General features: G+C 41.8%; 1 long non-coding RNA gene across 1 annotated transcript in view; it reads right to left on the bottom strand.

Moving 5' to 3' along the window:
* Window positions 1-2,469: 2,469 nt before the first annotated feature.
* LOC138853013 (uncharacterized) overlaps window positions 2,470-23,827 on the bottom strand; it is a 249,830-nt gene continuing 228,472 nt past the window's right edge. Inside the window, exons 2-3 of the long non-coding RNA XR_011392247.1 lie at window positions 20,115-20,345; window positions 2,470-2,946 (exon numbers count right to left, since the gene is read on the bottom strand). This is a non-coding gene — a long non-coding RNA (uncharacterized lncRNA). The remainder of the gene's footprint in view (window positions 2,947-20,114; window positions 20,346-23,827) is intronic.

The raw sequence follows: 23,827 nt of genomic DNA, 5'->3' as shown, positions 1-23,827 counted from the left end.
CCTCTTCCTTCTCCTCCTTCACCTCCTTCTCCTCTCCTCCTTTTCCTCATCCTTTTCCTCACCCTTCTCCTCTTCCTCCTCCTCCTTCTTCTTCTTGGTTTTAAGAACAGCTGACAGCTTATGCAACATCGAGCACTGCTTTCCGATGTCCTGGGAAAGAGTATTGCCAAAGCTGGGCTATGATAAGGAAAGAAACATGAGTTCCCATTGCAAATAGAATTAGGAACAAAAAGTTCCCAATTTAGTCAGGTGGTTGTCTTTGCCGAAGCCCCAGCGAAGATGCACACTTTATCTGGACGACTTCAGCAACTCCTCATGATGTACACTGCACTGGGTACCAGATCAGTAAAAGAAACCATCTACATTCCTCGAGGATGTAACGTCAGTAACTGACATCTCAGTGAATTCTATCGTTTTATCCTTAGGAAAGACATTTCTTAGAGGAATTGGAGAGGAAAAAAAAAGGTGTTTTTGCCGCTAGGATGCGTAAAGAGAGACACTAAACAGACCTTTGCAGAGAACCAGGGCAGACCTGGGAGAGAGTAGCGTGAGAATGATATAGCTTTGTGTATAGAAGAGTCATTTGAAAGATTACAATCTCAGAGAGTGTAGTCGAAGACTAGGGAATGGAAGAGTGCATGGGATAGCCACACCAGGGTCAGATGGAGAGAGAGAAAGAGAGAGCGAGAGAGAGAGAGAGAGAGAGAGAGAGAGAGAGAGAGAGAGAGAGAGAGAGAGAGAGAGAGAGAGAGAGAGAGAGACAGACAGATAGACAGACAGAAATAGAGAGACAGAGAGACAGAGAGTATTTGAAGGGGGGGGGGGTGAAGTGAGGAACTAACAGGACCAGCATCTCTGCTAGGTGTGGGAAAGAGAGAGGCGTAGCATTGTAATCTATGAAAGGTTAACTTGTTATTTTAAAAGTCATTTAAACCAAACTCAGGCAGGTGGATATTGAGATGTCATCACAGTTTGCAGTTCAGGGCAACTGGCTCCCACCCAAGAGGGTGAGAGGGAGGCCCTCATCCTAGGAAAGCTGGTACAAGCCCTGAGGGAGTTAGTACACACCCTTAGGGGGTGATACACACCCTCAGAGAGCAGCTACACACCCTGTGGAAGCTGGTTAACCCTCTCCTAAGGATTACAGGTGTTCGCTAAGTGCACAGGTATCAAATATAAAATCAGTGTGAACTCAGTGCTCCGAGGCATTCTTGACCTTTCTGGAGCTGCTGTTATTAGAGCGAGTCTTGAACTACTGAACATCCGTTCCTTATTGTTCCTTCTGATCCAGTATTTGTTGACGAATATTCTCTTTGTCGTCTACAGGTCACAAGTCTATTCCATTGGTCGGCCTTTCCCCTTTCTGTGCCCGGTCTCAGACCAGACCTCCTAAAAAAATTAGTCTTCCCGGTTGTAGTTTGATAGTGATAATCTTCAATGAATTTACAGAAAAGAAAACGTATTATCATTAGGAAATATTTAACCGGATCGTCAACAAAGTATTCCCGCAGGATTCTCCTTTCCTTCCCTCTCCGAGGGAGAATTGCTAAACCTGGGTAACTGGAAGTAATCAGTTTTGATTCGAGGAAAGAAACGGCAGCTCTAATTCTCTTGATCAAGGGCCCTGGGTCCGCATCGAGGTACCTCTCTTCTTTCCTCCAGGAGACTGAAGGGAGACGGGGGAGATAGCTCTCAGTGTGCTGCTGTTGTTGCAGGAAGTTATGACCCAGTTAGTGACATTTATCGCCCGGTGATACTGTTACCTACACAGGTATATATATGTGGCGTCCAAGGCCACCAGCAGACACCTTACTGCCCACCTCACCCCTTCTGACACATCAACTCCGTCATCGTGCCTTTGTGCTCTCACCTGTTTATTGTGGCAGGGAACATGACACAGAAAAATAACCGAAAACTTACATGGTGAATACAGTTCTAATTTGGTATTTTGTTATTATTTTCAGAGGAGTAAATATAAACATAAGCTTATAAGATTAAGTATACGTGCGATTAAGTACAGTCTGAAATTGGAACCACATAGTATATTGTCCCAATAAAAGCTTACTGAACGAGGTTTTGTTGGGACATCGTGTCTCACTGTGTACAACTTCATCAGGTGTGATATAATGGTTTAAGAAACCGACAAGTTGAAGAACGAGACACTTGTGCAACATTGGGAATCTTTACTGAGGAAACGTTTTGCCAGCCAGTCGCTTCTTCAGTCCAATACAGACAAGAACGGTGAAAGATGAGGACGAGAATAAGATAATCAGTCCCTCTGCCTGGAGTCGATATGTTCAGTCCATCAATCTTGAGAGAAGTACTTTTCTCAATCTTGAGAAAAGTACTTTTCTCAAGATTGATGAGTGAAACGTCGTCTCAGTGAAAACTTGGGTCGTGTGTCTTTTCTTCACAGTCTGAAATGTTTATACAAAAGATTCAGCTTACTTATTCCCTGTGGAAATATAAACACATATGCAGTATAATGTGATCCTTTATTGACAACGTTTCACCCACACAGTGGGTTTTTTCAAGTCACACACAGATCTACCTGGGGTGGAAGGTACGGGAGTATTTATAGTCATGTTCAGAATGTTGAGGTCAGGTGGAGAATGCTGCATCTGTGTTTATATTTCCACTGTGTCGGTATTTGATACCATTTATTTACTTATTCCCTGTTGAAAATCACTAATTAATCAGGCAACCTCATGCATTAACGACCTGTTGATCTTTATCTGGCAAATGTCATTAAACAGCGTATTAACTGCTGATAATGGAGTAATGAGATTAAGTTTCTTCTATACATTGCATCAATAAATTGGATAAAACAGGAAGTATTTATTTAATTTCAATTGAAATCTTTCCTTGCCCGTCTTAGGTCTGCTTCAACTTACTGAGGTATTGTCCAGGCCTCTTTCTTAATCTTACTCGCGGCTGGCACACGTCCTGGAGAAAGATACGTATATCAGCATCATTACAAAATGATATAAGTATCACTGAAAATTACATTGTAAAATGAAGTACCTCTCTCTCTCTCTCTCTCTCTCTCTCTCTCTCTCTCTCTCTCTCTCTCTCTCTCTCTTTCTCTCTCTCTCGTCAACAAAAGCAAGATACTTATAACATATTTACAACTCTTGAAAACCACCACCACCAGTACTACCACCACCAGTACCACAACCACGACCAACTACGACCGTTATCAACAAACACTGTAACTACTACCTTATCACCAACCACGATCATCACCACCACACACCACAGCCATCACCATCACCAGCATCAACGCCATAACCACCACTAACACTACCAACATCAACACTGACCATCAACAGCACCTAAACCCTAACATAATATTGCCTAACATAGCATAACGTAACACAACAAAACATTACGTAACATAACTAACCTAAACAATCCTAACAAAACGTGAAGCAAAGTTAACGTATCCTTACCTACCTGGAGGGAGTTCCAGGGGTCAACGCCGCCGCTTCCCGGTCCATGACCAGGCCTCACGGCGGAAACAAGGCCTGATAAACCAGACTGTTACTGCTGACCACACGCAATTCAACGTACATTACCGTCTATTTTGAATATGAAGATGAGGAAAAGGATGGAGATGAATACTGGAGCTTGTGGAGCAGAGCTTTTCACTGTGGCAGCATCTGACTTAACTCTGTTTACTGTTACTCTGTGTTCTATTAGACAGAAAGTTAACCAACCTGAACTAACTTTACACAGCCTAACTTTAACCTAACCACTCCTATAAAAAATGAAATATAAAGTGGAACCAAGTTCAAAAACAGGTTCAGTTTGTTCAATGGAACAGACGAGGAACTTAAGAGGTTTAAGGTTAACAATGTCGGGTGATCTTATATTCTTTCTTTTTTAATATTTATGTAGCAAAATTAGATTCATCAATTCAAAGATCACATTAGTGTTATTGTGATAACTGATAACAAAAAAACATGGTAGGCCGAATAACAAGAACCTTCAAGACAAGGGAAGATAACACCGCTCCCCTGGATAATGTGTAGTTCAGTCTTGTGGTTGCAGAGTGCTTGTCTAGCTGCTTCCTAAATGAGAACCTTGTCTTTGTACATACTGCTTCGTTAGAATTTTTTTTAACACGTTAGTGTTGCATCTCTTGTCTCGAAGTCTCACCTTACTATGTCGAGTCATTGACTCGGCTTGCACTTCATCTAGTTTTTTTTTATTTCCTTTTTTTTTAATAATTTAATTTTTTTTCATTTTCTTCGTTTTCCTTTTTTTTGCTATTTTTTTTTATTTTCTTCTTTTTCTTAGAGAGAAAGAGAGAGAGGGAGAGAGAGAGAGAGAGAGAGAGAGAGAGAGAGAGAGAGAGAGAGAGAGAGAGAGAGAGAGAGAGAGAGAGAGAGAGAGAGAGAGAGAGAGAGAGAGACAGACAGACAGACAGACAGACAGAGAGAGACAGAGAGAGAGACAGACAGACAGACAGAGAGACAGAGAGACAGAGAGAGACAGAGAGACAGAGAGACAGAGACAGAGAGAGAGAGAGAGAGAGAGAGAGAGAGAGAGAGAGCAGCAGAAAGCAGCAACTTCACTCTGGCTGTACCCTTCTCCAGAACATCACTCCATCTGAGATCATACATACCCAGGATGACTCGAGTATGGAACACATTCGTTCAGCATAATGATGTCAACGAGATAACGTCAGTTGATCAAATGAAAATGCTGGCCCACAGATGGCTCCAACTTCATCCTGTTCCCTACTTGTATGTCTCATAACAATAAAAATGCTTTCAAATGAGCTGATGTAGGTAACAGCTCTTAGCTTGTCAATAAAGTTAGGAATCCTTAACCTGTAAATAGCTTGTCAATAAAGCTAGGGATCCTTAACCTTGTCAAACCATGTGTAAAAAAAAAAAAAAAAAAAAAAAAAAAAAAAAGAGAGAGAGAGAGAGAGAGAGAGAGGAAGAGAAACCCAAGACATCCCTGACGTCCTAGCAGCGTCGTACCCTGACGTCAATAACATCTTGATAAACTTGTTCTCTGTCGTTGCTGAGCATTAAGTCTCTCAGCCACCAGTGAATATCCCTTAAAACATTATTATTTTTTAGTCGTACCTACGTTATTTTTAAACGACGTATTTCTCTCTTCTATGTCTTTTTTAGACACAATGATTTTATTTGTATATATGCGTGAATCTGCTTTGTTGTGAATATACTTTTCCGTCAGTCTATCTCTCTGTCTGTCTATCTGTCTGTCTCTCTCTCTCTCTCTCTCTCTCTCTCTCTCTCTCTCTCTCTCTCTCTCTCTCTCTCTCTCTCTCTCTCTCTCTCTCTGTCTGTCCCTGCAAATTCACATCTACAGAGGCACCTTTCTTATTGATGAAGGAAAACATTGCGAGATTTATGCTCTGTTTACCAACGACAGATTCTCGGTCTCTCATCCATGGGCCATGGTAATTATTTTTAACCACCTTTTTTTCCGACTTAAGGAAAACCACGTTGTACACATACTAATCAAATGATCCAACCATTTCAAATGATGAGAGTCGGTGAGGTTAAACTTCACCTTCTCTCATTATTTCTCTCATAATTCCATCCACACTCTCCTCTGCAACTTTCCTACCTACGAACTACCAGAATCATTTTCTCCACATCTGGTTCTTCCGTTATATGATTTGATCATAGTAGTAATGTACATAAATGGTATACACTGCCGACAAGATGAAAATTAGACACATGTACAACATCTGGGTATCTTTATCTCCAATAAAGATACCCAGATGCTGCACATGTGTCTAAGTTTCATGGTAGTAATGGTAGTAGTAGCAGTAGTAGCTCATGTCTTCCATCCGTTTCTACCATTTCTATACGTTCAGTGCAGTTTTTCCTATGTGGTATGGCGTTTTTCTTCACTGTTTCACGCCGGCAGTTAGCCAAGGAAGTGGAGGGATGGGAGAGAGCCTTCTGTTTTTACTACGTTTGCCTGACCAGTCTGATAATAATACATTGTCTTTCACCGAAATAGTCGTAGATAGTTCTTTGCAGATAGCTTCGCCTTGTCACTAGTCACACACAGTGTCCATTCACCTAACAAACTGTCGGTAATCTTACCATTAATTAATCACATTTATCGGTTTCATAAATCTTGAGTGACATATCACCAGAGTTCTTCCTTATCTTATCATCAGCCTATAATGAAATCTTTCCTACGTAGATAAGCTGAAGATAATTAATTTACACTCCTTGGAAAGGCATAGAATTAGAGATTAAAATATTCAAATGAAAAAAACGGAATAAAGAGATACAAATAAATAGCAGAAAATAATTAACTATAATAGGACTCGTAGCAACAGGTTCAAGTTGAATAAATCTAGATTTTATAATGGATATAGGAAATTGCTGGCAATGGAGTTGTAGAATACAGACACAAATGCAACAATTAGGATAATATATTAGAAGACGTTTTGCTCACTGGGGGAAAGGTTTTTTTTTTTTAATCCAATACAGAGAGCTGAAACATAATAAATTAAGGAAAGGGAGTCAGGCAAGTTAGGTTAGGTAAGGTGTGGTAATATCAAGTAGTAGTCGCAGAAGCAGCAAGTTTACTGAGACAAAAATAAAAGGTCTGGAGCAGCTGAAGAAATCGCCATCCCTTTCCATCACACGTTGATGTGACGCCGGGTCACCATCTGGAAAAGACCCCGGCCGGGATATTACCGGCGAACCTACTATTTACTACGGTGATGTGACGTCAACGTGTGATGGAACAGGGGTGGCGATAGCTTTAGCTACTTCATCCCTTTTATTGTTATCTCAATAAACTTGCTACTACTGTTACTACTACTTGAGTGTGCATCATCTACTCGTGTAGCACATGGCTGCGTATTATCATCTCAGCAAGCACTCCTCGGATGCGAAAACAACCTGACTTCTGAGCTGCTGTGTCAGAACCCGTTATAGAATGCAGAGTTGGCAGGAGGTACATATAATTTCCCTGCTTGATAACCAAATTTCTTCACTTGCATAGTTACTCTGTAGTTACAAGACTCACAGCTGAGCTCTATCTGGTGTGTGTGGGTCCTCCTACACCAACATGCAGGCAGATATCACTCTTCTCATAGACACTAGATGGGTTGGTATACTATCCAGCGGCTCCATTAACACATCACACTTTCTCGAATACATACCTTAAACAACCTCGTTATAGAGTTAATTCTGACGATCATATTCAATGTTAAACTTTTGTTCCGTCACATTGTTCAATGCGGATTTCGTCATATTGACTTCCATGCACAGATGACCTGCCCTTGAACCATTGTATTGTGATTTATTCTTCTTTAGCTCCATTGTTGACTTTGCTTCTGGAAGAAAAGGTTGACGTGTTTATGGATACTTTGAACGTTCGTTCAGAGTATCCATAAACAAGTTACAGCCAAACACACACTTTACACATGTCATGGGTGGCACTTAGTCTCTGCACCTTGTTATGTGTGAACACAGTAAAAGTAAGTTCAGCACGCGAGGTATTTTGTGGATGTACACTGTGTTCCGCGTTCTGGCACTTAGTCACTGTGGGTTACATTGGGATACAGTTTTCTGATAGTTTGTTCCTGCGAGGACGTTGTGTTTGCTCTGCTTTTCTGAAGCATTTCTGAAAGCTTAGTCGTGTGTGTCTGGACTTACAAAACGCACACTGATTTTAACTTACTATAACCATATGGTAAAAAGCATCTTTGTTTATGAATTCAGTGTGTTCACCGAGATGTGTTTCTGGATTGTACGAAGATATTTTTTTGTAGCAAGGAAGGGATAATTATTGCAATTTCTAGTTTTACAATAAATTTGCATAGAGTTAATGTATTCATTTTAATGATTTTAACCGTGAGGTGTTTACCTACTACAGTCTCTGCTAGGAAAACACACACACACACACACACACACACACACACACACACACACACAATATATTATATACAAACTGTGTTCATAGTTCATGCTACTTGCCCTGATGACCTGGTCCAAGTCATTAAGATTCAGCCGTCGCTGTTACTCGACCCATAATGTTTCCACTGGCCTACTGTTGTGAAATATGTGTGCTCACTTGTTCTACTGTTATGTGTTGTTGTTATATTGTTTCGTGTAGTTGTTCCTCCATTATATGTAGTTCCTCCACTCTTGCGTGTAGTTCCTCCACGCTTGCGTGTAGTTCCTCCACGCTTGCGTGTAGTTCCTCCACTCTTGCGTGTAGTTCCTCCACTCTTGCGTGTAGTTCCTCCACGCTTGCGTGTAGTTCCTCCACGCTTGCGTGTAGCTCCTCCACGCTTGCGTGTAGTTCCTCCACGCTTGCGTGTAGTTCCTCCACTCTTGCGTGTAGTTCCTCCACTCTTGCGCGTAGTTCCTCCACGCTTGGGTGTAGTTCCTCCACGCTTGCGTGTAGTTCCTCCACGCTTGCGTGTAGTTCCTCCACGCTTGCGTGTAGTTCCTCCACGCTTGCGTGTAGTTCCTCCACTCTTGCGTGTAGTTCCTCCACTCTTGCGTGTAGTTCCTCCACTCTTGCGCGTAGTTCCTCCACGCTTGCGTGTAGTTCCTCCACGCTTGCGTGTAGTTCCTCCACTCTTGCGTGTAGTTCCTCCACTCTTGCGTGTAGTTCCTCCACTCTTGCGTGTAGTTCCTCCACTCTTGCGTGTAGTTCCTCCACGCTTGCGTGTTGTTCCTCCACACTTGCGTGTTGTTCCTCCACGCTTGCGTGTAGGTCCTCCACGCTTGCGTGTAGTTCCTCCACGCTTGCGTGTAGTTCCTCCACGCTTGCGTGTAGTTCCTCCACTCTTGCGTGTAGTTCCTCCACGCTTGCGTGTAGTTCCTCCACGCTTGCGTGTAGTTCCTCCACGCTTGCGTGTAGTTCCTCCACTCTTGCGTGTAGTTTCTCCACTCTTGCGTGTAGTTCCTCCACGATTGCGTGTAGTTCCTCCACGCTTGCGTGTAGCTCCTCCACGCTTGCGTGTAGTTCCTCCACGCTTGCGTGTAGTTCCTCCACGCTTGCGTGTAGTTCCTCCACGCTTGCGTGTAGTTCCTCCACTCTTGCGTGTAGTTCCTCCACTCTTGCGCGTAGTTCCTCCACGCTTGCGTGTAGTTCCTCCACGCTTGCGTGTAGTTCCTCCACGCTTGCGTGTAGTTCCTCCACTCTTGCGTGTAGTTCCTCCACGCTTGCGCGTAGTTCCTCCACGCTTGCGTGTAGTTCCTCCACGCTTGCGTGTAGTTCCTCCACGCTTGCGTGTAGTTCCTCCACTCTTGCGTGTAGTTCCTCCACTCATGCGTGTAGTTCCTCCACTCTTGCGTGTAGTTCCTCCACGCTTGCGTGTTGTTCCTCCACGCTTGCGTGTAGGTCCTCCACGCTTGCGTGTAGTTCCTCCACTCTTGCGTGTAGTTCCTCCACGCTTGCGTGTAGTTCCTCCACTCTTGCGTGTAGTTCCTCCACGCTTGCGTGTAGTTCCTCCACGCTTGCGTGTAGTTTCTCCACGCTTGCGTGTAGTTCCTCCACTCTTGCGTGTAGTTTCTCCACTCTTGCGTGTAGTTCCTCCACGATTGCGTGTAGTTCCTCCACGCTTGCGTGTAGCTCCTCCACGCTTGCGTGTAGTTCCTCCACGCTTGCGTGTAGTTCCTCCACGCTTGCGTGTAGTTCCTCCACGCTTGCGTGTAGTTCCTCCACGCTTGCGTGTAGTTCCTCCACGCTTGCGTGTAGTTCCTCCACTCTTGCGTGTAGTTCCTCCACGCTTGCGTGTAGTTCCTCCACGCTTGCGTGTAGTTCCTCCACGCTTGCGTGTAGCTCCTCCACGCTTGCGTGTAGTTCCTCCACGCTTGCGTGTAGTTCCTCCACGCTTGCGTGTAGTTCCTCCACGCTTGCGTGTAGTTCCTCCACACTTGCGTGTAGTTCCTCCACGCTTGCGTGTAGTTCCTCCACGCTTGCGTGTAGTTCCTCCACTCTTACGCGTCGTTCCTCCACGCTTGCGTGTAGTTCCTCCACTCTTGCGCGTAGTTCCTCCACGCTTACGTGTAGTTCCTCCACGCTTGCGTGTAGTTGTCTCACTGCCATAGGCGGACTCAACATTTAAAAAAGATACAAAAACAAAAGCGGAATTTAACAATAAATACACAGGTAGCGGCTAGTTTGCTAATACATATAACAGGTATATATAAATACTTATAAAGAATATAAGATACAGCTACATATAAGGGAGGAACAACTACACATAACTGAAGCTGATTGAAAGCAAATAAAAGTCTACATACGTGTGTGTGTGTGTGTGTGTGTGTGTGTGTGTGTGTGTGTGTGTGTGTGTGTGTGTGTGTGTGTGTGTGTGTGTGTGTGTGTGTGTTTGTGTGCTTGCAATATATAATTTTTAAATTTTGAAGGACATTTAATTCCATTTAAGTCCTTGTTGCATGGGTTTCTTGATGAAAAAGTCCACGTCATCCACCATTATCGCAGTGCAATTGTTTCTATGTGGATCCCAATGTAATGACTAGAACAGTGAAAGAAAACGTTTTGCTTGTGCCAGTAGGCCTGAAGCAGTGCTCCTTCCTTCTCAAGTGGGCGTGACTTGGACTTGCCTAGCATGGGCCAGTAGGCCTATTGAAGTGTTCTTTCCTTATGTTCCGTGAACTGATGGAGCTCTACATAGAGTGAAACGCTGTCCCAATAAAAGTTTGTTTCAGAAACGTGCATCTTTTGGCTGGTTGGTTAATGAGGCTTGAAGCCCATCCATTACTGTTTACGTAACATTTTTACCACCAGACAAAAATACCGTAATCCCTAAAATTGGGACTAAAGCACTCTCAGGATATATACACTGAGAGGAAGACACCTCTCAGTGTATATATATATATATATATATATATATATATATATATATATATATATATATATATATATATATATATATATATATATATATATATATATATATATATATATATATATATATATATATATACACTGAGAGGTGTCTTCCTCTCAGTGTATATATCCGGAGAGTGCTTTAGTCCCAGTGTTCAGGATACTGAATCGAAGCTTTCCTTATCTAGGTTATATGCTCTACTTAGCTCGTTCCATTTTCTTGTTGCTCTTGCACAGAAGAGTTACTTCTGGCATCCTTTTGGGTCATGTGGGCGACCAGCTTCCAGTCTTCGTGTCTTGAACCTTGTTCACTATTTCGACCAAATACCTCCTAATTTTCCACTCTAATGATATAAAGATCAACTCGCTCAGTTTTCCTCCGGGATGGACGACAACGTGAACACTGATTGGTACTATGTGTATCTCTTGACTAGTTTAGAAAAAACATGTAAGCAAACACTAGGACATATTAGAAAACTTTTCGGTCCTGATACCTTGATCACTTTATCGTGATCAAGGTCTCAGGACCGAAAATTTTCTAATAAATATGTCCTAGTGTTTTCTTACGTAGTTTTTTAAACCAACTTGTCGATATTTATTTCCAAGGTTTATACCGTTTCTTGATTAAAGACGGAGGATCGAGCCTCCTACACTGTATGATCCCCACAGAATAAACACTCTACAAGACTATAAATAAAAAAATAATCTTTCCTCATACCTCTTAAGAAAAGCCTAACTACCAGAGTGGGGATTCTATCTCGTTATTAGTGGATGTAGAATCGAGCCGCCACCACTCGTGTTCTAAATGACCCACACTGGTTTATCATTTCACACAATTATAATAGTGCTCCAGTCTCTTGACCCTGAACTTCCTGACCAAGGTGGTGGCACACCTCTGAACTTTCTCGTGCTTTGCATGCTTGGCTGTGAGCCCCTAGGTAGTGGTGAGCATTTTAATGTAGGTGTGTATGTGGTATGTGTGATTACTTAGATGCAGTTGCAGAGGCCGGGGTGTCGTCTCCTGACTCCACCTTGCAGGTTTTACTAGTTCCATACGTCCTAGGCCCCAATTTCTTGTAAATTGTGCATGGAATCTGCTTTTTCTATCTCATCCAGGTCATTACACTTTCCGATCACCTTGGGACTAACTAAATGTTTCATATCATCTACTTTGCTAATGGTACTAGCCTAAATGTCTGGATAAATGCAGGATTTTTTTCTGAAGCTCACGTTAGTCATATAATGACTCAGTTACAAGAAACCCTTATTATGTGCCTTAAATATTCATTATGGAGAAGCCTAGACTCTGGAGTTATCCCGCAGTCATTAAAAACCACTGATATCGTCCTGCTCCACAAAGGTGGTAGTTAAGCAAAACACTACAGACCAATAGTCCCTAACCTCCCACATTATCAAGATCTCTGAAATGGTTATAAAAAGCAAGATTACCACTAACGTGGGATCACATCAGTTGCACAACCCAGGTCAACATGGGTTTAAAACTTGTCGCTGCTGTCTTTCGCAACTGCTTGGGAATTACAACATGGTCTTCGATGGTCCTGAACACAGAAAATACAGATGAAGTATACAATCACTTTTCAAAAACCTTTGATAAGTTCGGCCACTTGGTAACTGCGCACAAAATACGTACAAAAGAAATAAATGGGAAGGTGAGCACATGGATGTTTAACTTCCTCACATATAAAACACAAAGAGTAATAGTAAACAGAGGAATCAGGGGTTGTTACAGTAAAAAGTTCTGTCCCCCAAGGCAGGGTACTCGCCCCACTTCTCTTTCTCATTATCATTTCCGACAGAGGTATATAAATCATAGCGCTGTATCTTCTTTTGCAGACGATACTAGAATAAGTATGAAAGTAACATCCATTGAAGACAAAATGAATCTCCAGTCTGATATAAACCAAGTCTTCCATTCGGTCACTGACAGCAAATTAATGTTCAGTGAGGACAAGTTTCAGTTTTACTCCACGGAAGAATGGATAAAATAAAAACAAGATCAGAGTACGAGACAAACTCAAACCACTCAATAGAACATAAGTCAAATGGGAGAGACCTGGGAGTGATAATGTCAGATCTCACGTTCAAGGAGCAACTGCAAGAAAAATGAAAGGTTGGGTAACTAAAACCTTCAAAACAAAGGATGCCAAAACAATGACTTTCTTCCGGTCACTTGTTTTCTTTAGGCTAGAGTATTGTTGTGCACTAATAGCCAGGCGAAATTACTAAGCTGGAAAATGCACAGAGAACCTTCACAGCTTGTATAAACTCATTACTTGAAGTCCCTAGAGCTATATTCCTGAGAATGTAGGCGAGAAAGATACATTATAATCTACATCTGGAAGATACTGAAGGGATCGGTACCAAATCTGCATTGCGAAATTACTGCTTATGAATACAAAAGGCTTGATAGACGGTGCAAGATACCTCAGATGAAAAACAGGGGAGCAATAAGTATAATGAGAAAACTTAATAAGTGTTAAGGGACCACGACTCTTCGGCCCCCTCCTTTCACGCATAAGGGGGATTACCAACAAACTCCTAGCTGCCTTCAAACGGAAACTCGACAGATTTCTCAAAACAGTTCCTGATCAACCGGGTTGTGGTGCATCCGTTGGACTACAGGATATGGGAGCTAACAGCTTGATTAGTCAGGCCAGCAACCATTAGGTCTGGGCTGGAATCGGGCTGTGGGGGCGGTGACCACAGGAAGCGATTCCAGGTAAACTCCAGGTGCATACCGGTCCATCCCTAAATGTATTAAACATCACGTCATTGATGGGGTTTAAGTGCTTCTGCGCAACTTTAAAAACATAAATGGGGACACTTTTTGAGTCCTGTCTCTGTCTCTATCTGCCTTATCAAGATTCAAGTCGTCTGGATACTTTATACATTATTTTAATGTCCTTGTCCTATACCTTACCTGGAGTCTACCTGAATGGTATTCTGGGGACCAACGCCCCCGTGGCCCGGTTCATGACCAGGTCTCCCAGTGGATCAGGGCCCTATCAACGAGGCTGTTACTGATGGCCGCACGTAGTCCAACATACGAACCACAGTCCGGCTGATCCGGTACTGACTTTAGGAATCGATTGGTCTTATTTCGCATCTCAACTCCAGGATCAACCTCACTGGCAACTTCTGCACCTTCTCAAATTTCCTTTCATGCTCCAGGCAGATAGTGCATACCCTGAATGTTTTGCCATATCTAATTTACAGAATCCCCCCCCCTCCAAAAAAAAAAAATTATAAACGATCCTAATTGCTGTTCTTACATTTGCTAGACATATGCCTTCTTGCAGTCCAAGAATATGCAGTCCACTCATCTCTCTTTTTCTCTTGTTACTTTCTTAAGGATCTCCAGCTAGTTTGTGAGACAAGATTTGCCATCTCTAAACCCGACACTCTTTATGAAACCGTTTACACTTCCTGTCTGCCTCCTTTCTTAAATATTGGGATTGCATTCACTGTCTTAGAGATCTCTTGCAATTAATTTGTATCCACCGACATATTGCAGATTTTAGCTTTTGATTCAGATAGTGTTTCGGTTCGCTCAAAATATTTTCTCGCATCCTCCTTTTTTTTATATATCAATACCTGTTGGTATGCCGCCTGTGTCGTCGACACATTCTTCTCGTTTATCATGAGCCCCGCTTCTTCCTTCTTAGTAATAAAAATACCCAGATGTTGCAGAAGTGTCTCTTTCATCACACACACACACACACACACACACACACACACACACACACACACACACACACACACACACACATACACACACACACACACACACACACACACACACACACACACACACACACACACATTAACCAAATAACTGCTGCAGCATATGGGCGCCTAGCAAACCTCAGAACAGCATTCCGACATCTTAATAAGGAATCGTTCAGGACCCTGTACACCGTGTACGTTAGGCCCATATTGGAGTATGCGGCACCAGTTTGGAACCCACACCTAGCCAAGCACGTAAAGAAACTAGAGAAAGTGCAAAAGTTTGCAACAAGACTAGTCCCAGAGCTAAGATGTATGTCCTACGAGGAGAGGTTAAGGGAAATCAACCTGACGACACTGGAGGACAGGAGAGATAGGGGGGCCATGATAACGACATACAAAATACTGAGAGGAATTGACAAGGTGGACAAAGACAGGATGTTCCAGAGATGGGACACAGCAACAAGGGGACACAGTTGGAAGTTGAAGACACAGATGAATCACAGGGATGTTAGGAAGTATTTCTTCAGCCACAGAGAAGTCAGGAAGTGGAATAGTTTGGGAAGCGATGTAGTGGAGGCAGGATCCATACATAGCTTTAAGCAGAGGTATGATAAAGCTCATGGTTCAGAGAGAGTGACCTAGTAGCGACCAGTGAAGAGGCGGGGCCAAGAGCTTGGACTCGACCCCTGCAACCTCAACTAGGTGAGTACAACTAGGTGAGTACACACATGCTCACACACACACACACACACACACACACACACACACACACACACACACACACACACACACACACACACACACACACACACACACACACACACACACACACAAGGTGGACAAGGTGGACAAGGACAGGATGTTCCAGGGAGGGGACACAGAAACAAGAGGCCACAATTGGAAGTTGAAGACACAAATGAGTCAGAGAGATAGTAGGAAGTATTTCTTCAGTCATAGAGTTGTAAGGCAGTGGAATAGCCTAGAAAATGACGTAGTGGAGGCAGGAACCATACACAGTTTTAAGACGAGGTTTGATAAAGCTCATGGAGCGGGGAGAGATAGGGTCTAGTAGCAACCGGTGAAGAGGCGGGGCCAGGAGCTAGGACTCGACCCCTGCAACCACAAATAGGTGAGTACAAATAGGTGAGTACACACACACACACACACACACATGCTCACACACACACACACACACACACACACACACACACACACACACACACACACACACACACACAAGCTCACACACACACACACACACACACACACACACACACACACACACACACACACACACACACACACACACAAACTCTTGTCTATCTACAAGTGCCTTTGATAACTAGTAACTAACACACACAGACGTCATGGTGTAGTCAACACACTGCACACACTCTGAGATAAAAGCTCTTCTTGTCTTGCTCTTCTATAAGACCAGTAAAACAACCTTCTTTTTATCACTGAATTAACCACTTCTTTTTCCTCAACACAGAACTCATCTGTACTCTCTGTTTTCCTTCGTTGTTATTAACTTTTCCTGTTTTTAAAGACATCATTCATGATTAGCTGCATGTACTGCCATGCTGAAGGTCACAGGCGATTATTTTTTTATTTATTTAAGGGGATGGGGGTCCTGTAACTAGTGAAAGGCTCTTGGTTAAAGGAAATGGAGTTGCCTTCTCTTTTCTGGACTCAAACTTGATTGCAACAATACACAAATAACCCGCAAATAGGAGAGAGGAGCTTACGACGTCGTTTCGGTCCGACTTGGACCATTTACCAGTGACTTTGTAAAAGGTCCAAGTCGGATCAAAACGTCGTCGTAAGCTCCTCTCTCCTATGTGCGAGTTATTTGTGATTTCAGTAAGGCTAACGGGCGGCTCAGCAGCCAAGGCTGCTTCGAAGGTTTCATTGCAGTATGTCAAGGAATGGTATAAAACACTGACAGATGTGAAATATTAGGATAGTTTAATGAAACGTTTCGCCACGATAGGCCTCTTCAACTTCTTGCAGCAGAGCTGAAATTACTAATACGTGGGAATTACTATCTCAGGAAGCCTCCCACACACGGGAAGTGGAATTGATGAAGGTATCATCAAGGGCAGACTGGTTTTGCTAGCATGCGGAAAGTCGCTGTTGATGTGATCTGATGGAGAGTATATTTGATGATCTATTGAAGAGTCTTTAGTCGCTGGTTCCTTTAATGAAGATGCTTGATGCTGCTGGAGGGCTATATACCTCCAAAGAAAAGCTATCCTTTCCTTCACTGGATCAAACTCGTGAATTACGATAAACGTAGCCTCCTTCCCAGTGATTTCCAGAGCACACTAATCATGCTCATAACATTGGTTCCAAATTTTCCTTTCTAAGCCCCAAAAATCTGATATAAAATCAGCCTAGCGCCAAGAATCCGAAATCACACTAGACGTGTTGCGGTCGCTGTGTAATCTGTAGGAATTGTGCAGTGTTGCATGAACTTCTGATGCAGATAAATAGTATAGTTGATGTTTTAATGCTAATCAGAAGAGAAATTTATTAGTTATTGCATGGAAACTAATATCCCAACTTCTTCAATACAATATTGTGCCTTGTTTTGTTATTCTTCAATACAAATGACAAATCAGGTTCAACATTGCCCAAAGCTAATTGAAACCATTCACTTCTAAGCACCAGCTTTGTAAGTTTAAAATCAGTCTGAAAGGACATTCTCTACTTGTGTCACAGAGATCAGTATCCCAAAATACACAGGCACTTGAAGTTTGAAGCCGCTCAAAAGTTACATTATCTACTTATCGGCGTTCCAGTATTCAGGATAATCGGATAAGGCATTCACATGAAAACCCGTATTTTCATTATCCGAACTTCATGAAAAATGGCAGCCAACACAAGCCAAACTCACCGGCGTTTAAGGTTTAAAGTTGATCAAAAGAGAAGTTTTCTAGCTATTTCACAGGAACCAATTTCCTTAATTTGGCAAATTAAGAGTTACGCAACGCAACCCGAAATCAAAAGAGAATCTTCGTTTGAGAAATATATATCAGCACTGAAAGTTTAAAGCCAGTTAGATGATGCATTCTCCAGTTCTTGCACAGAATCCAACAACTGCAAGTTTATTAACTAGGCTTAAGTAATTTCGAAATATTTGCACCTACACAGCTTTTACCATGAAACGTTTCTCCGGGCCGCGGGGGAGCGTTGATCCCCGGAATAACCTCCAGGTAGACTCCAGGTAGCCATTAAAAGTTGACTGAATTCAGAAGAGACAAACTCCAGTTACTGAATGAAAAACATGATACAAAACCATTTCAAAATTAATAACAACAACCTTCTAAGTAGGATATACCAGCATTTGGAAATATTTGGAAATCTTTATTCTGCAAACGTTTCGACACCCAGTGGTTTCTTCGGTCCAGTACAGAGACAATCAGCGAGAGATAAGGAGGTGTATGAGGTAATCAGTTCCTCAGTCTTGAGTCGATGCATTCAGTCCTTCAGTCTTGAAAACAAGTACAGTGTATCTGAGTAGAAGGGAATTACATGCTACAGGCAGATGGATCATGAGAGGGATTTTCCTGTTATCCCAGAAATCGCACTTCGCATGACAGTGGGGTGACAACCGACTTTCTTGGTTGCGTGAATTTGGGTGGTTTAGGTGATTTCTGCAGCTGATTTATCTCATTATGGGTCTCCACTTGCGTTAGCGTTATGTGCGTCTTTCTACGCCATCACAGCGTTGATAGTATCATCTGGTGAGTCCAATTTTTGTAACTATTTTAGCATATGGACAAATTTGCACCTACATAGCATAGGCTTACTGAGCAGCATCCTCTCTGTAAGATATGTCACTCATTAAATATGGAAACCATTGAAGAGAGATACGTTTAATTATGTTTAATGTGATATAACGAGGAAATCGTCATTTTACACAAAACTGGCAATAAGAATCCAATAAGAATCTCAGCCATTTTCTAAATAGGATACATTTTTGTTTTTGAATGCATGACGCCTATCAGAAGAGGCTTTCTTGAATTATTTCATCTAAATGACGTTTCAGTAATGGGCTATACAACTTTGACAAGAGGACACCTGCACTCCCAGGTAGTTGCATGAGCCCTTTCCCTGGTACAATACTTCAACGTTGAAAAGTTGAAATCGCTTCGATAAGACGTTCTCAAGTTATAGACGAAAGTTTTGAGGAACCATAAAACATAACGAAAAACTCAATCACTGAAAGGTATTTCTTCGGGGGATACTTAGGGATACTTAACATACTTAAGGAATCAAGTTGTCTTCTACTCCTTGATGGAGAAATATTTACGTGGTAAATGACAGATACACAACTGTTCTTGTCACACGAGGAACTGCACATTCTAGGCAGCTGCAGATGTGGCATCCAACTAATCCCGCAGGTGGTGGACTTGATTACTGAAGCCGAATATTAGGTCAAAGATCTGTGTATGAAAGAGATAATGTAATCGGATCTCTGTAACGTTACATTTCTCAGCAGTGACTACCGGAAGAAGCGGGTATGTTTGATGGTTTTACTCGTAGGAAATAGTATTCTGCCTACGTGTATATACTTACAATAAATATTGTTCTGCCTATGTGTATACTCTTGAAATATCGTTCTAACTACGGCTATATACTTCCTAGAATATTGTTCTACCCACGTGAATATACTTGCTAGAAATATTATTCCATCCACACGTTTAATTTGCATAAGCCGCACTTAAGGGTTGGGCACAGTCACTGGCCTTTAAATGGCCCTCTAGTGACTCACTCTAACTGTGGAAGAAAATCTATGCTATTGATCCAGGTCAAGGTCCATTGCTTACGAGAGTTGATGCAGCAGAAGGGAATGCTAATATAACTGCAAGTGGAGTCTGGAGCTACCATTCCTTCCCTTGAATCAGGTCTGTGTACCTCCCATTCCCCAGGCGCTGTATGACCCTCGTAGAGCTAAGCATTTCACCTAAGTTTAATATTAACAGAATTTAACATTAACACTATGAACCGCATCAGCGATTCAGGTTATGATGATATGCCTTCACTTTTTTTATATATTTTATAAATGCAGAAATCTGGAAGGCATTGAGAAGCCTCTCCGGTACAAGCGCAGATAGGCGTGATGCGCTGAATACATCAACAGGTGGGCGTGATGCGTTGCTTGCTGAAGCTGTTTTGGTATGATGGGTTGCACCAGCAACAGCTGAATGTACAACCCATCTTAGCGAATTGTTTGTGGATTACTCACAACGGTTTTCAGCATTTTTTTCCATTACGTTATTTACGTTAAGTTAGGTTCGGTTAGGGTAGGTTAGGAGGGTTTAGTTCGTTACTGTTGTCACTAAAAAATTAAATAATTATAATATGCCATAGCAGCAATAAATGAACTGTAAGATAAATGCGATAAAAAGCTTTAATCACGAAGTGAAAACTCAGACCCATCGAGCACACTAAAAAATACACAGTGAGATAATTACTGTTAAAGACTGGTGAAGCAGTCGCCCATTTGACTGCTTTAGCAGCAGTGAAATACAGACTGTTGTTAAGAGGATGGTGCTGTGTGATGTCATGCCTGCAGAAATAGTTGGGTGTGATGGCTTGTCTGCATTAGCACGTGTTTGTTCCTTATGGCCTCTCGTTCATACTTGATACCTCAAGGATGTTTGCGGGGGTTAACGCCCCTCTGATCCGGCCCCATATCAGGCCACCTGAGTATAAGGAAAAAAAACTTGCATTACATATTAGTTCAAATTCAACAAGGTAATTTTTATTTTTATACAGGGTGTTTCAAAGATATGGACTCAATTTCAAAGCAGTATATTCCACGATCGGCTCCATGTTTTTGAAACACCCTATATTTGAAACAAACAGACCTATAGTAATTGCCATAAAATTTTACTTAAAACTGTGACGTTGGATAGAACATAAGGAAAAAAATTCTTGCAGAGTCTAAGCCCAATTTGGATCAAAATGGGAGCCCCGATAACAAAAGTGGCATCCTGAAGATGAAGGAAGTAAAAAGCTATAAGTCACCAGACTTACTCTCAGATATTTCCATTTAATACCTCACGTTACATTGGTCCTGCCGCAACATTGGCAACAGTGCAAAAGGCCTTGAGCGGCTGCACATCCCCTCCTACCACCTCCTACATCCCCCCTTCCCTCTCCCCCCCCCATCCCCTACCTCTCTGTGGCTTGTTTTGCATTTTTTGATCGCTTGCTTGTGCTAATCTGCATTAGTAATGGAGACAAACACGAATAAAAACGCGTATTTAATATGGATGTCCACTTTTTATCTGACTTTAATGAAATTATCGAATTAATCAGAAGCTGAAGATCCTTAAACGGATTTCTACGTAAAAGTTAGGGTATAGCATTTTTTTTTAGATTTAAACACTGTCTTAATTCATGTTGTGTAAGGATCATGGAGCGTTGTAGTAACTTCACTAACTCTTTGTTGTACTCGACCAGGACGTTGTTACTCGGCCAGCGTCCAGGTTACTTATGTTCATAATTCTTGCAAGCCCCTGGAATAAAGAATGAGGGGAGAGAGGAGGAGGAGGATGAGGAACAGGAACTGCCCTTCCTAGTAGTCATATTGGATATGATTAATCCCATTCTCCAGAAGCTGCAAGACTCCTAGGGGTTTAACGCTTCCGCTTGAATATAATAATATTAATAATAATAAAAATAATAATAATAATAATAATAATAATAATAATAATAATAATAATAATAATAATAATAATAATAATAATAATTCTATTATTATTATTATTATTATTATTATTATTATTATTATTATTATTATTATTATTATTATTATTATTATTATTATTATTATTATTATTATTATTAACAATAGTATATTAGATATCTCACTTAGGAACCACATCTTAACTATAATTGTACTGTCCTTGGTTCTTCTAGCACACACCTAGACCACAGTATACTCAGACCACAGTATACTCAGACCACAGTATACTCAGACCACAGTATACTCAGACCACAGTATACTCAGACCACAGTATACTCAGACCACAGTATACTCAGACCACAGTATACTCAGACCACAGTATACTCAGACCACAGTATACTCAGACCACAGTATACTCAGACCACAGTATACTCAGACCACAGTATACTCAGACCACAGTATACTCAGACCACAGTATACTCAGACCACAGTATACTCAGATCACAGCACACCCAGACAACGGTACACTCAGACCACAGTATACTCAGACCACAGTACACTCAGACCACAGTATACTTAGACCACTGAGTCCAGCAAGCAAGCGGTCGTAGTTGATGTATACCTCCACAGAGCCAATGACTACCTGAACTTAACGAGTCCTCCTCCTACACACCGTCTAGCAACGCCCCGTCGTAGAGCTAGCACCACTCACCGGGTTTCTTAAAAAAAACTGTAAAAGCGGATTTTTCAGCAATTTCTTAAATTAAATATATATATATATATATATATATATATATATATATATATATATATATATATATATATATATATATATATATATATATATATATATATATATATATATATACAGTGTTTAACATTTTAAATGTTAAACACCGAGGTGACACCTCATTCAGAGGAGGTGACAACACCTCTCAAAAACCTGTCCCACGCATACATTTGTCCAACATGAAGTTAAATTGTTCGTCTGACGAAGAATACACTCTGTATATTTGTGAAAAATATTTTTCCTCTAATCTAGATTATAAAATTGTCAAGTTTATAGATCCCAGAACCCATATTTGAAATATGTTGTGCATCATACTTAATAAGAGATGATACCACAATATTCCGTTGTACTGTAGAATTACAGGGATGTAATCCTTTGGCATTAGTTCTATTTTCACACTGGTCTGTATCCCTTACATGATTGAACAAAGCACTGGATTCTTGTCCATTAGATATTGCATATTTACGTTGTTTAACTCTGATCTCAAAAGTTTTGCCAGTTTGTCCTAAGTGAAAGGTATCCATACTTTTACAAGGGATGGAGTATACACAACTCAAAATGCAGTGTGTGTCCTTTGTCAAACGAAAAATTTAACTTTATGTTAGACAAATGTATGCGTGAGACAGGCTTTTGTGAGGTGTCACCTTCTCTGAGTGAGGTGTCACCTTCTCTGAGTGAGGTGTCACCTTCTCTGAGTGAGGTGTCACCTTCTCTGAGTGAGGTGTCACCTCAGTATTTAACATAAAATGTGATTCTCTTGTCCCTTCCTCCTATTCATCTGAAGATATGTTTGTAAGCACACGACTGCACCCAGCACACACACACACACACACACACACACACACACACACACACACACACACACACACACACACACACACACACACACACACACACACACACACACACACACACACACACACACACACAAAACCACACACACACACACACACACACACACACACACATATATATATATATATATATTTTTTTTTTTTTTTATTATCACACTGGCCGATTCCCACCAAGGCAGGGTGGCCCGAAAAAGAAAAACTTTCACCATCATTCACTCCATCACTGTCTTGCCAGAAGGGTGCTTTACACTACAGTTTTTAAACTGCAACATTAACACCCCTCCTTCAGAGTGCAGGCACTGTACTTCCCATCTCCAGGACTCAAGTCCGGCCTGCCGGTTTCCCTGAATCCCTTCATAAATGTTACTTTGCTCACACTCCAACAGCACGTCAAGTATTAAAAACCATTTGTCTCCATTCACTCCTATCAAACACGCTCACGCATGCCTGCTGGAAGTCGAAGCCCCTCGCACACAAAACCTCCTTTACCCCCTCCCTCCAACCCTTCCTAGGCCGACCCCTACCCCGCCTTCCTTCCACTACAGACTGATACACTCTTGAAGTCATTCTGTTTCGCTCCATTCTCTCTACATGTCCGAACCACCTCAACAACCCTTCCTCAGCCCTCTGGACAACAGTTTTGGTAATCCCGCACCTCCTCCTAACTTCCAAACTACGAATTCTCTGCATTATATTCACACCACACATTGCCCTCAGACACGACATCTCCACTGCCTCCAGCCTTCTCCTCGCTGCAACATTCATCACCCACGCTTCACACCCATATAAGAGCGTTGGTAAAACTATACTCTCATACATTCCCCTCTTTGCCTCCAAGGACAAAGTTCT

The sequence above is a fragment of the Cherax quadricarinatus genome, chromosome 20, assembly GCF_038502225.1.
Source record: "Cherax quadricarinatus isolate ZL_2023a chromosome 20, ASM3850222v1, whole genome shotgun sequence".
In the NCBI taxonomy this organism is placed as follows: Eukaryota; Metazoa; Arthropoda; class Malacostraca; order Decapoda; family Parastacidae; genus Cherax; species Cherax quadricarinatus.
Note: the sequence above shows the minus strand (reverse complement) of the source record. Positions and strands in the feature narration are given on the sequence as shown.